Raw genomic sequence first — 13,370 nt, forward strand, 5'->3', positions numbered from 1 at the left:
ACTGTATGGCCTCAAAACATGGTTAAAAACTATCATTTTGATATCATGGATGGTCAGTCCTTGCATCCATAGCTCGGTCTATGCATTTGAGTGTGTTTAAATGTATACAGGCAAATCGCTTAATCTCTTACCGAAACAGTGGCGGGGAATATGGAAAATGCTTTGTTATTGTTTCGACTGCGTCAGCGACAAACATAGTTTTCCAAGTGTTTAGTGTTTCGCTGGTGTTTCCGAGCTCACAGCGCAGTCGACAGACAGTGGGCGAACCGGATGCTAATTTGGTTCAATTCCTTGCAGAGTGGTTTTATGCTTCACATGTATCTTAGTGGAGGCGCCTCTGTCCTAGAAACTTTATGGATTCCGCTACAACCCTGTAATTTTGAAATACGCTCTGTATTTGGCGTTTAAAGCCATTTAACTTGCGCACGGGATCTAGACAATTAACTGGAACAAAATGATTCCCCGAACGGTAGGATTCTGCTTTCAGTATTAATCTCTGTGATAGTATTTATTAATGGTCTCTATTGCATTGGCAACTTTGTAGTCTGCATTGATAAAGAAATGCGAGAGATACTTTTTTGAGGACGAGTTATCTAAAAATGTTATTTTTTAAGTGGTTTAGCTCAGTGTGAGGCACATAAGCCACTTACTAATAATTGTGCATCATTTGCCCAATTATGTGTAACATGATTACAATTCGGGGAATTCAGGCGTCCAGGCATATGCAATACTATTTAACATGATCAGAAAGGAGACTTGCCTGGAGGAATTGATATTCGACCTAATTACAAAATATATTGATCATTATCACAGTGAAAATGTATTATAAATTGTAGGCTATATTATTCTTCTTCTTATTATTAGTAGTAGTAGGCCTAGTAATATGTATATTATTAGAGTATACTTTATGTTGTATATGTTGCACTTAATATTTTATATTGCTACATGTTATTCGTTTTCTTATTAGGGTTTTTCGTTTTCCTTTCCATCAGGCCTATTTATCTGATATGGGATGGTTACATTTTTGTTTCATTTTCAAAATGACACGTTTTCAAACGCCAGTAGGCTTGTTGTTACATCAAGATTATGAGAAGTGGTCGAAAGTTGATACGTCGGCGATAACAAATCATGGTTTTGCATGCCGGCTGCGGGTAGGCTTCATCTCAGTGCTTTGCGCACAACTAGCGCTCTCTACCTATGACTTTGCTCTTGACAGCTCTAGTGCAGAATGATTGGAAGGCGCTAGTCTGGTATCATTTCATCACTTGGTCAACCGTTTTAAATGTATTGGTTGGACAAAAAGCTGAAATGTCTTTGGTTTGAGGCCCGCGTGTGGTTTTACCTATTTGCTGTCATAAACTGTACAATTATTTGTGTGGCGTGGTGAACAAGCGTTGAATATGGAGAAGATCTTTGAACCAACAAAGAACAGAAACCTCCGGGGCGTTTTACGAGAAAGCATATAACACATTATTGCTCTTTTGTTGAGGTTTGAGGTGAGTTCAGGGGTTATTGAACACATGACCTCATAAAAAAAGAGGTGAGTTAATTACAGATTTAGTTATGTGATGTGTTCGAAACTTGGTATCCAAGTTGTTATATCAAGTAGCTGCAAGAAGTCATATCTACAGGTGAATTCTTCTTCAAGAGGCAATGATGAATTCCTGACAAAAGAGAACTGTGCATTGACTTGCATCATTTTGATTAGATTAGTTATGATCACTATGATTTATGTTTAGAGATGTTTGTTCAGAGTAAAGTGTCAGTACGGTACATTGCTGATAAGCAATCACAGATTTGTCTGAATGACAGTATTGATGGAGTGTTACTTATGTTTTCCTTCACCCTGCGCTCTCCACCCTCCTGTTAGTGGTTGGGGGTTTATGCAACACAAACCTTGGCTTCCATTGTCATGCTGTAACATAGAGTACTGTTCATCATTTTTTTTAGACCAGTGCTGTCTCCTTAACATCATCCCCAAACACAATCACCTCACTACCAATGCCTCTTACTGGTAAAACATGCAAGCAAGATGATAGTACTTTTACTTTTTGAACATGTGAGAAGAAAGCACTGGGTAACAGTTCAGCATGGCTCATTGCTTCTTCTTTGGTAGCAGGTGCTGTCAGAAAGTTGTTACATGCAGTGCATATACACATATTTTCACGGTCCTTGGACATCTTGATGCATTCATATTCACAGAGATCACCACAGGCTACACAGACACACATCAACTGAGCAAATCACATGCACATATACTGACTCTCCATACCTGTCTCTCTCAAACACACTCTCTGTCTTCCTCTCTTTGAGAGAGAGGATCACGGACGCCAGTTGTATTAAGAGTCCTGTTATGTAAAATGAGAGCTCTTTCTGTCAGGGGTGTCAGTGTTAATTGGGCTGGCACCTAATGGCTCTGTGTGCTCCTCTGTTAGAGGCACAAACAGTTGTGTTGTGTGTCTGTCAATGTACTGGCCCACGCACCTGTCAGAATGACAGGGTTGTGACATCAGGCACTCCATGAATGTGGTGCCAAGGGGTTCACGGTTTAGAGAGCAACGGAATTTCATACCAGCAGGGGCATCTGGTTGCTGGGATATGCCACAGCTCCTATACTTTACAAGGAGTCCCTGAGTACATTACTGTAATGCTTTGGTTGGCTTGGTAAACATCAGTGGCTTGGGGCCTCCCAAGTGCTAGAGGCGTCACTACCGATCCGGATTTGATCATGAGGCGGCGCACAACAGGCCTAGTGTCGTCCGGGTCAGGGGAGGGTTTGGCCGACTGGGATGTCCTTGTCCCATCGCCCTCTAGCGACTCCTTGTGGCTGCCTGGTGCATGCACGCTGACTTTGGTCACCAGCTGTAAGAGGTTTCCCGATGACACATTGGTGCGGCTGGCTTCTGGGTTAACCAAGCAGTGTGTCAAGAAGCAGTGCAGCTTGGTGGGGTCGTGTTTCGGAGGACGCATGGCTCTCGACCTTTGTCTCTCCCGAGTCCGTACAGGAGTTGCAGCGATGGGACAAGACTGTAACTACCAATTGGATATCACGAAATCGAGGAGAAAAAGTGGTAGAAAATAAATTAAATAAAAGTAAAATAAACATCAGTGGCTTGCAACTTCTTTAAAGAGAATCCCCCGGATTAAGTGTAGACGGACACAAAATGGATGTCTTGAGCAGATAAAATAGTGTTATCTGAAGTACAAAGTAAAGTGTGTGTATGTGTGTGTGTGGCATTGCCTTATGGCACCTGGATGAAATAGATTTTCATTATTCCACTGCCTTGTTGTGTCATGAGTCCTGACATATTTGTGCTAACAGTGAGCCAAAATACCTATATTTCTTATTTCATTCAATAGATTGTATTAAAATATGTACACATAAAATCTAGGGAGAATGGTCAATGCTTGCTTGTTCAAGGTTTTCTACTTTTGAAGATTATGAAATGTATCTGTCCTTGAATATTATCAATGATCTTCCAAACTTTTTTTCAATGATTCTGTTTGTGATTTTCCGACATGAATAGTGTTTATGTACCGACATCAAGACGGGGAAAAGTCTCAAAGGGAGATTTCCTTTTTATATTGTTTGCCGTCTTGAAAATACAAGTAAACAAGACAAGCATGTTGTGGGTGGTTAGTTGATTACTTTCCTAATTTAAATTATGCATGCAGTATAACCTTTCATTCAGTCATACCCATGATCTGATCAAGCCCTCAGGTCCAATAAATTCAATTTTGTCAATGAGGTCAGCATCAATTGGCTGAAGTCTATGGAGTCCCTAAGTTGTACAGAAAGTTGATCATAGCAGGATAAAGGCCAGTAACACCAACTTCCAGTCAGATAAGCATACATAAAGCATCTATGACCACCTTTTGAGGCAACACCCGGCGTAGACATCAACAAAAACAATAAGACAACAGACAACAACAAAAAATTAAAAGCTCGCTTTAAACACCCAATCCTGTTATTCACTATGGAACGTTCGCGTCTCGATTTGAAGGGAATACCTTAACTGGAATGCTATTGTTGCAGGTCTTTCTGTTAGCACTTCTACAGTACATGGGAACCCTACAAAAAGTTATCCCCTCTTTTCCTTCACCCTCTAACTTAGGTAGACTTCTAAATGGCCCGAGGGGTTTCGTTTGTTTCTAATCCTCCTCTATTTATGTTTCTATGTTCTGCCCATTGCTGTTCTGGCTTATTTCACTGCAGAGCCTCTAGCCCTGTTCACTATACCTTATCCAACCTTTCAGTTCCACCACCCACACATGCGATGACATCATCTGGTTTCAATGATGTTTCTAGAGACAATATCTCTCTCATTATCACTCAATACCTAGGTTTACCTCCACTGTATTCACATCCTACCATACCTTTGTCTGTACATTATACCTTGAAGCTATTTTACCACCCCCAGAAACCTCCTTTTACTCTCTGTTCCAGACGTTCTAGACCACCAATTATCTTAGCTTTTAGCCGTACCCTTATCCTACTCCTCCTCTGTTCCTCTGGTGATGTAGAGGTGAATCCAGGCCCTGCAGTGCCTAGCTCCACTCCTATTCCCCAGGCGCTCTCTTTTGATGACTTCTGTAACCGTAATAGCCTTGGTTTCATGCATGTTAACATTAGAAGCCTCCTCCCTAAGTTTGTTTTATTCACTGCTTTAGCACACTCTGCCAACCCAGATGTTCTAGCCGTGTCTGAATCCTGGCTTAGGAAGACCACCAAAAATTATGAAATTTTAATCCCTAACTACAACATTTTCAGACAAGATAGAACGGCCAAAGGGGGCGGAGTTGCAATCTACTGCAAAGATAGCCTGCAGAGTTCTGTCCTACTATCAGTTCTGTACCCAAACAATTTGAACTTCTACTTTTAAAAATCCACCTCTCTAAAAACAAGTCTCTCACCGTTGCCGCCTGCTATAGACCACCCTCTGCCCCCAGCTGTGCGCTGGACACCATAGGTGAACTGATTTCCCCCCATCTATCTTCAGAGCTCGTGCTGCTAGGCGACCTAAACTGGAACATGCTTAACACCCCAGCAATCCTACAATCTAAGCTTGATGCCCTCAATCTCACACAAATTATAAATGAACCTACCAGGTACCACCCCAAAGCCGTAAACACGGGCACCCTCATAGATATCATCCTAACCAACTTGCCCTCTAAATACACCTCTGCTGTTTTCAACCAAGATCTCAGCGATCACTGCCTCATTGCCTGCATCCGTAATGGGTCAGCGGTCAAACGACCTCCACTCATCAATGTCAAACGCTCTGTGAAACACTTCAGCGAGCAGGCCTTTCTAATCGACCTGGCCGGGGTATCCTGGAAGGATATTGATCTCATCCCGTCAGTAGAGGATGCCTGGTTATTTAAAAAAAAAGCCTTCCTCACCATCTTAAGTAAGCATGCCCCATTCAAGAAATTTAGAACCAGGAACAGATATAGCCCTTGGTTCTCTCCAGACCTGACTGCCCTTAACCAACACAAAAACATCTTATGGCGTTCTGCATTAGCATCGAACAGCCCCCGTGATATGCAACTTTTCAGGGAAGCTAGAAACCAATATACACAGGCAGTTAGAAAAGCCAGTGCTAGCTTTTTCAAGCAGAAATCTGCTTCCTGCAACACAAACTCAAAAAAGTTCTGGGACACTGTAAAGTCCATGGAGAATAAGAACACCTCCCAGCTGCCCACTGCACTGAAGATAGGAAACACTGTCACCACCGATAAATCCACTATAATTGAGAATTTCAATAAGCATTTTTCTACGGCTGGCCATGCTTTCCACCTGGCTACCCTTACCCCGATCAACAGCACTGCACCCCCCACAGCAACTCGCCCAAGCCTTCCCCATTTCTCCTTCTCCCAAATCCAGTCAGCTGATGTTCTGAAAGAGCTGCAAAATCTGGACCCCTACAAATCAGCTGGGCTAGACAATCTGGACCCTTTCTTTCCAAAAAATTATCTGCTGAAATTGTTGCCACCCCTATTACTAGCCTGTTCAACCTCTCTTTCATGTCGTCTGAGATTCCCAAAGATTGGAAAGCAGCTGCGGTCACCCCCCTCTTCAAAGGGGGGGACACTCTTGACCCAAACTGCTACCCTGCCTTTCTAAGGTCTTTGAAAGCCAAGTCAACAAACAGATTACCGTCCATTTCGAATCCCACCATACCTTCTCTGCTATGCAATCTGGTTTCAGAGTTGGTCATGGGTGCACCTCAGCCATGCTCAAGGTCCTAAACGATATCTTAACCGCCATCGATAAGAAACAATACTGTGCAGCTGCAGCCGTATTCATTAACCTGGCCAAGGCTTTCAAATCTGTCAATCACCACATCCTCAATGACAGACTCGACCGCCTTGGTTTCTCAAATGATTGCCTCGTCTGGTTCACCAAATACTTCTCTGATAGAGTTCAGTGTATCAAATCGGAGGGTCTGTTGTCTGGGCCTCTTGCAGTCTCTATGGGGGTGCCACAGGGTTCAATTCTTGGACCGACTCTCTTCTCTGTATATGTCAATGATGTCGCTCTTGCTGCTGGTGAGTCTCTGATCCACCTCTATGCAGACGACACCATTCTGTATACTTCTGGCCCTTCTTTGGACACTGTGTCAATAACAAACCTCCAGGCGAGCTTCAATGCCATACAACTCTCTTTCCGTGGCCTCCAATTGCTCTTAAATATAAGTAAAACTAAATGCATGCTCTTCAACCGATCGCTACCTGCCCACCTGTCCAACATCACTACTCTGGACGGCTCTGACTTAGAATATGTTGACAACTACAAATAGCTAGGTGTGTGGTTAGACTGTAAACTCTCCTTCCAGACTCACATCAAACATTTCCAATCCAAAGTTAAATCTAGAATTGGCTTCCTATTTCGCAACAAAGCATCCTTCACTCATGCTGCCAAACATATCCTTGTAAAACTGACCATCCTACCAATCCTCGACTTCGGCGATGTAATTTACAAAATAGCCTCCAATACCCTACTCAATAAATTGGATGCAGTCTATCACAGTGCTATCTGTTTTGTCACCAAAGCCCCATATACTACCCACCACTGCGACCTGTATGCTCTCGTTGGCTGGCGCTCGTTTCATACTCGTCGCCAAACCCACTGGCTCCAGGTCATCTACAAGACCCTGCTAGGTAAAGTCCCCCCTTATCTCAGCTCGCTGATCACCATAGCAGCACCCACCTGTAGCACATGCTCCAGCAGGTATATCTCCCTGGTCACCCCCAAAACCAATTCTTCCTTTGGCCGCCTCTTCTTCCAGTTCTCTGCTGCCAATGACTGGAACGAACTACAAAAATCTCTGAAACTGGAAACACTTATCTCCCTCACTAGCTTTAAGCACCAGCTGTCAGAGCAGCTCACAGATTACTGCACCTGTACATAGCCCATCTATAACTTAGCCCAAACAACTATCTCTTTCCCTACTGTATTTATTTATTTATTTATCTTGTTCCTTTGCACCCCATTATTTCTATCTCTACTTTGCACATTCTTCCACTGCAAATCAACCATTCCAGTGTTTTACTTGCTATATTGTATTTACTTTGCCACCATGACCTTTTTTTGTCTTTACCTCCCTTATCTCACCTCACTTGCTCACATTGTATATAGACTTATTTTTCTACTGTATTATTGACTGTATGTTTGTTTTACTCCATGTGTAAATCTGTGTTGTTGTATGTGTCGAACTGCTTTGCTTTATCTTGGCCAGGTCTCAATTGTAAATGAGAACTTGTTTTCAACTTGCCTACCTGGTTAAATGGTTAAATAAATAAATAAATAAATATTGAGGCATAGCCCTCCTGTAGCCGGGCTGAAGGCAAACAGTGCATAGAGCTTTTCTGTCACGCCCTGACCTTAGATCCTTTTTATGTCTCTATTTTGGTTTGGTCATGGCGTGAGCTGGGGTGGGCATTCTATGTTTTGTGTTTCTATGATTTTCTATTTCTATGTTTTGGCCGGGTATGGTTCTCAATCAGGGACAGCTGTCTATCGTTGTCTCTGATTGGGAACCATACTTAGGTACCCTTTTTTCCCATCTGTGTTTGTGGGAAGTTAACTTTGTTTGATGGAATATTGCCTTAAGCGTCATGGTTTGTTTTGGTATTGTTTATTGTTGGTGGCATCTACTATTAAAAGTATGTATGCTCACCACTCCGCACCTTGGTCCAGTTCTTCCTTCAACAGCCGTGATATTTTCTTATCTGTGTCGTGTAGAGAGGGAATCTGAGGTATTAGTGTAAATATGAGATCTGAATCTCTTTACCCTATTAAGGTTGATATTGGGATGTGAAGCAACACACAAAGCTCCAGAAGTCCAAGCTTGTGTTAAGAAGCTATAGAGTTCGCACGAATGTACTGTTTCTCTCACTACCTTGCAGCACGAATTGTTCATGTTAGATTCTTCTTTGGTCTTAACAGAGTAGGTGAAGTCCTGTTTGTTTTGTTTACAGTAGGTAGGCTATTGCATTTATAGGGAAACATTTCTTATGTTTACTCAGTCCTCCATATTTCAGCTTTGAATTTACTGATCTATGGTTTCTACAGCCTAAGTTACTCCCAGGGAATGTCTGCTTAATGATTGATTAACTGTCTTGCCAAGTCATGGCTGTCACGTCATGTGTTTGAGTACTAATTAAAAGGACTAAGGGCCACTTATGAGGAAACATCTGCCTATCATCAAGCCTTCAGGACAGAGAAAAATAAACATGGGAATTTAATGATGCCTTCCTCTTTTGTCATTGTGGTTGCCTCATGATTTATCAGGGAAAGATCCTAATGTAACCTATCTGTTATGAGATGTCAGACATTGCTATTGTTTGTTTTATCATTATCACATTTCAAGGTAAGACCCAGATGCAGACTGTGTCAAAGTAACAATGTTTATTACAACAACAGGGGCAAAGGTACAGGACGGCAGGCAGGCTCAGGGTCAGGGTCAGGACAGGCAGAAGGGTCAAAGCCGGGAAAAAACAGGAAACAGGAGCAAGGGTAAAAATGCTGGTAGGTTCTACGAACAAAACAAACTGGCAACAGACAAACAGAGAACACAGGTATAAATACACAGGGGATAATGAGGGGAGATGGGAGACACCTGGTGGGGTGGTGACAAGCGTGTGTGTGTGTGTGTGCGTGCGTGCATAATAATAATAATAATACATTTAATTTGTATAGCGCTTTTAATTACAAAGTTATCTCAACACATTTAGAATCAAGGCAGGTAAAATAGAGAGCGTGCTAGTGCTAAATAGATTTTAGATCGGGACTGTAAAAAATAGTCTGTAGAAGTGAGTTTTAAAGTGGTTTTAAGGCCTGTTTTAAAAGGGGCAAGTGCGCAGAAGTCTTGGTCCCCAATAGTTTGGAGACGTGTCTTGGGGACTTGAAAGTGGCTGGAGTGAAGAGTACGAGGTCTTTCGCTGATTGAGATGAGGTCACTGATGTAGATGGGGCTCAATCCATCAAGGCTTTAAATGCAAGCATGAGGATTTTATAGTCGGTCCTGTAGTTGACCGGTAACCGGTGGAGTTGGGCTAGGATTGGGGTGATGTGGTCTGACTTTTGGTCCTGGTCAGGACCGTGGCAGTACTCATCTGGATTAGTTGGAGCCTCTGTAGTGATTTGGCTTGGAGGCCCCCAAAACGCACATTGATGTAGTCGATCTGAGCGAAGATGAAGTTGTGAAGAGTTTCTCTGCATATGGCTGGAAGAGTGATGGTATAACCCAGGCAATATTTTTAAGATGGAAAAATGATGGTTTACCTATTTGTTTTATGTCAGCAGAGACAGAGAAGGATCAAACTTGACTTCTAAGTTGGAGATGACAGAGGACAGGTGGATGGCCTGGCCGTTGATTGTAGGGCAGATGTTTCCAGCACTGGTGACCTGCTTGGGTGTCCCAATAAGCATAACCTCAGTCTTGCTACTGTTCATCTGGAGGAAGTTCTCTTTCATCCATACCAGTGTAGGCTGCTGAGGGGAGGACGGTTCATAATAATGTCTGGAATGGAGAAAATGGAATGGCATCAAACACATGGAAACCATGTGTTTGATGTATTTGATACCGTCCCACTAATTCGCTCCGGTAGTTACCATGAGCCCGTCCTCCACAGTTCCCCTGGGGAACTTTGTGTGGAGATATGTTTTATAAAAGAAGACAGAGAGGAACCTGTGTCCGGTGCTCTGTAGACCTACAACCTCCTCCTCCTGTGTGGTTGGAATTGTAATTTCCTCTTTGGCATCATGATTTAGCAGGAAAATAATATGAAGTAGCCTCAATCTATGCATACACACAATAATGTGACATCTCATAATTAGGGCCAAGATGTTTACTTACCCCTTTTTTGCGATATCCAATTGGTAATTACAGTCTTGTCACATCACTGCAACTCCCGTACGGACTCAGGAGAGGAGATGGTCAAGAACCATTCATCCTCCGAAAAACAACCCTGCCAAACTTCACTGCTTCTTGACACACTTGACACACAAGCACCAATGTGTCGGAGGAAACACCGTACACTAGGCGACCGTGTTAGTGTGCATGCGCCTGGCCCGCCACAGGAGTTGCTAGAGCGCAATGGGACAAGGACATCCCGGCTGGCCAAACCCTCACGACGCTAGGTAAATTCTGTGCCGCCTCATGGGTCTCTCGGTCGCAGCCTGCTGCAACACAGCCTGGGATCAAACCCGGGTCTGTGGTGACGCCTCTAGCACTATGATGCAGTGTCTTAGACCACTGCGCCACTCGGGAACCCCAAGGTACTGTGCTTTTACCAGTATTTCCAGCTATTGTTGTCCACTATTGTTGCTGCAGGTAAGAAATCCTAGGAAACGTTCTGTAATTGACACAAGTTAATCAATGTCTGGTTGTGCGTGTGTGTTCGGTGGGGAGATTGCCTAAGCCAGGGGAGGCGTAGCTCTGTGAATCTTAATCGCACATAACCTATTATTTGGCAGGGAATACTATTTGTAGATCAGTGATTCTATTTCTCAATTTGCTCAAGCTGATCCTCTCCAAAAAATAGGTCAATTTGGGCAGTTAAAGTGGAGAGTCAATGAAACCAACCATGAAAGTATATTGGAGCAAATTCCAGGGGTAGCCCGACCAGGACTCGAACCCAGGTCCAGTAACTATCACGCCAACACTTTAACCGTTACTGAATGTTTCCTAGCATTTCCTTCCTGCAGCAACACTAGTGGACAATGCTGGAAATACCAAATAAAAGCACAATGCCTCAAAAGTGCCCCAAAACACCTGGCCCAAATTATGAGGTGTCAGACATTGTGTTTTATCTTTATTGTGTGGGTGGGTGCGTGCGTGTGCTGGCTGGCGTGCCTGTGCATATCTGCATGCATGTCTTTGCCCATATTTGTGTACTTTGCCATACAGTATACCAGTATCTGTGCATAAACAGTGCCATGTGGAAATGACAGCTCTCTCTCTGAAGTAAAAATCATTCAGTGGTTACTATGTGGATCCCCACAATCCCTCCCTCCCCTCTTCTACACAACAAGATGATTGGAAAATGGATGTCACACAGGGAGAGGGGCCAATGTGTCCGCAGCTTCTTGTAACCTGCCACTGCTCATCAGAGCTCTGATCTGCCTCAGCGATACTACATCAGCAGGAATTCAACAACAATTCCTCTCCTCTGCCCTTGCAGGCTATAGTACTGAATCTGAATTTGAAAAGGCATTCATCCGTTTTATCGCTGTAGATTCCATCATCCATGCACCACACATTTCATTTTTGAAATATGCTGGCTACATGTCAAAGTGCTAATGCATAGAGAAGGTTTAATTATTCCCCGCTTCCTGTGTCTACAGCAGTGTAAAGGGAGCAGTGGGTTGTGCTGGCTTGCACCAGCTTGCCGTAGCTAGACGGCCTCTGTGTGTCTGAAACCGATCGGATCAGGTCCCACCCATCTTTCCCCTAGTTATGCACACAAGCTCAAATCTCCAGTTCTAATCTTTCCCCCGTTTGAAGCTGCCGTGCTTCCAGACCTTGGTTAGTGTTATTACCTTAGTCACAGACAATGAGTTGGAGGGGCCACAAGGGCCACTGGACTGGCCTGAAATAGCCCTGGTGTTAAGGAGACCCAGTAGCCTAGCTCTGATCCTCTTTACACCTCCTGCCCAAACCGTTTCCCGTTTGACCATGATGGAGAGGGTCACACGCCATCCACTCTGTTTTAAAAGCATATCTGCCTTTGAGGACAAAAAAACTGTGACAGCACTGGTAAGAGACAGTCCCTCTACCGCAAGTTATACGCAACCAACCCCTGGTTCATGTGCTTCCTTTTACTGTCAGTGAAAGATGCCAGCTTCCATGGACACAAGATTAACTCTATTGTAGAAACTTTGGGAAATAGGTTAAAAAACAACCTGAAAAACTATAGTTTAGACAGTTTAGATAACACAACTGATCAGATATCCTTATACCTTGGGTTTCCCTTGTTTTCATTCTCAAAAGACTGTGACTCTACTCTATATCACCAGGCTGGCATTGATACATGAGGTCATTGCCATGGTAAGTAGACCTGAAATACAATAAATAAATAACCGTCTAGATCTGTGCACTATAGACATTATATCAGCCAAATCTCCAGGCTGTCATTGGTGACTATTACTCCACCTGACAGTCCCATTTTACGGCTTTCTTCAACATCTCTTCACCTGCTTGTGTCTATTTGATTCCAGGCGAAGCGCCATTCTGCCCCAAAGCGATATTATTTTTTCAATGTTCCTCTAATGGATCTAGTCATAGACGCCCTGTGTGTTTTTCCCTCAAATATGTCATGAAGATGTCATTTGGGATTAAAAATAACATTTGTAACAACTATCCCTGAAAATTGCTCAATTCTGATGTAATATTTCTCACCAGATTCCAAATCAATGAGTGCATGATTCACTCTTTGCAGTGAACTGTCAGTCAGAGCTTTGGATCTCTTTAAAGGTAAGTCAGATGTTTCAAAACATCCTTTGCAGATTATTTTTGTTGCGTTGTAGTCTAAGCCTTTTAGCATTACACCTGGCTAAAGCAGGGTTGACAGAGGTTTGCCAAAGACACAGGAATAGGATCCGTTGTCTCCTTCAAAGCGTGTCGTCAGGGAAAACCTGAGCCAATGTTTGAAGGAACCTTAAACGGAGGATATTTCACTCATCACTTCATCTGGTGGATGGAAGCGGATATGTGTTCCTTCAATAGGCCAGACTTGTCACTGCCGACACAGTACAGGGATGGTTAAACCTACCAAGATATGTCAAAACATTGCAAGCGTATAACACCTCATGAAAAGACACATGATAATCATGCCACTAATGATATAAAATTCTCTAGATT

General features: G+C 43.2%; 1 protein-coding gene across 1 annotated transcript in view; it reads left to right on the forward strand.

Moving 5' to 3' along the window:
• The first annotated feature begins 219 nt into the window (after window positions 1-219).
• LOC112266063 (glucagon receptor-like) overlaps window positions 220-13,370 on the forward strand; it is a 28,962-nt gene continuing 15,811 nt past the window's right edge. Inside the window, exon 1 of the mRNA XM_042295917.1 lies at window positions 220-469. The gene's annotated coding sequence lies outside the window, so the exon portion shown is untranslated. The remainder of the gene's footprint in view (window positions 470-13,370) is intronic.

This window comes from Oncorhynchus tshawytscha, linkage group LG13 (assembly GCF_018296145.1).
Source record: "Oncorhynchus tshawytscha isolate Ot180627B linkage group LG13, Otsh_v2.0, whole genome shotgun sequence".
NCBI classification, from domain to species: domain Eukaryota; kingdom Metazoa; phylum Chordata; class Actinopteri; order Salmoniformes; family Salmonidae; genus Oncorhynchus; species Oncorhynchus tshawytscha.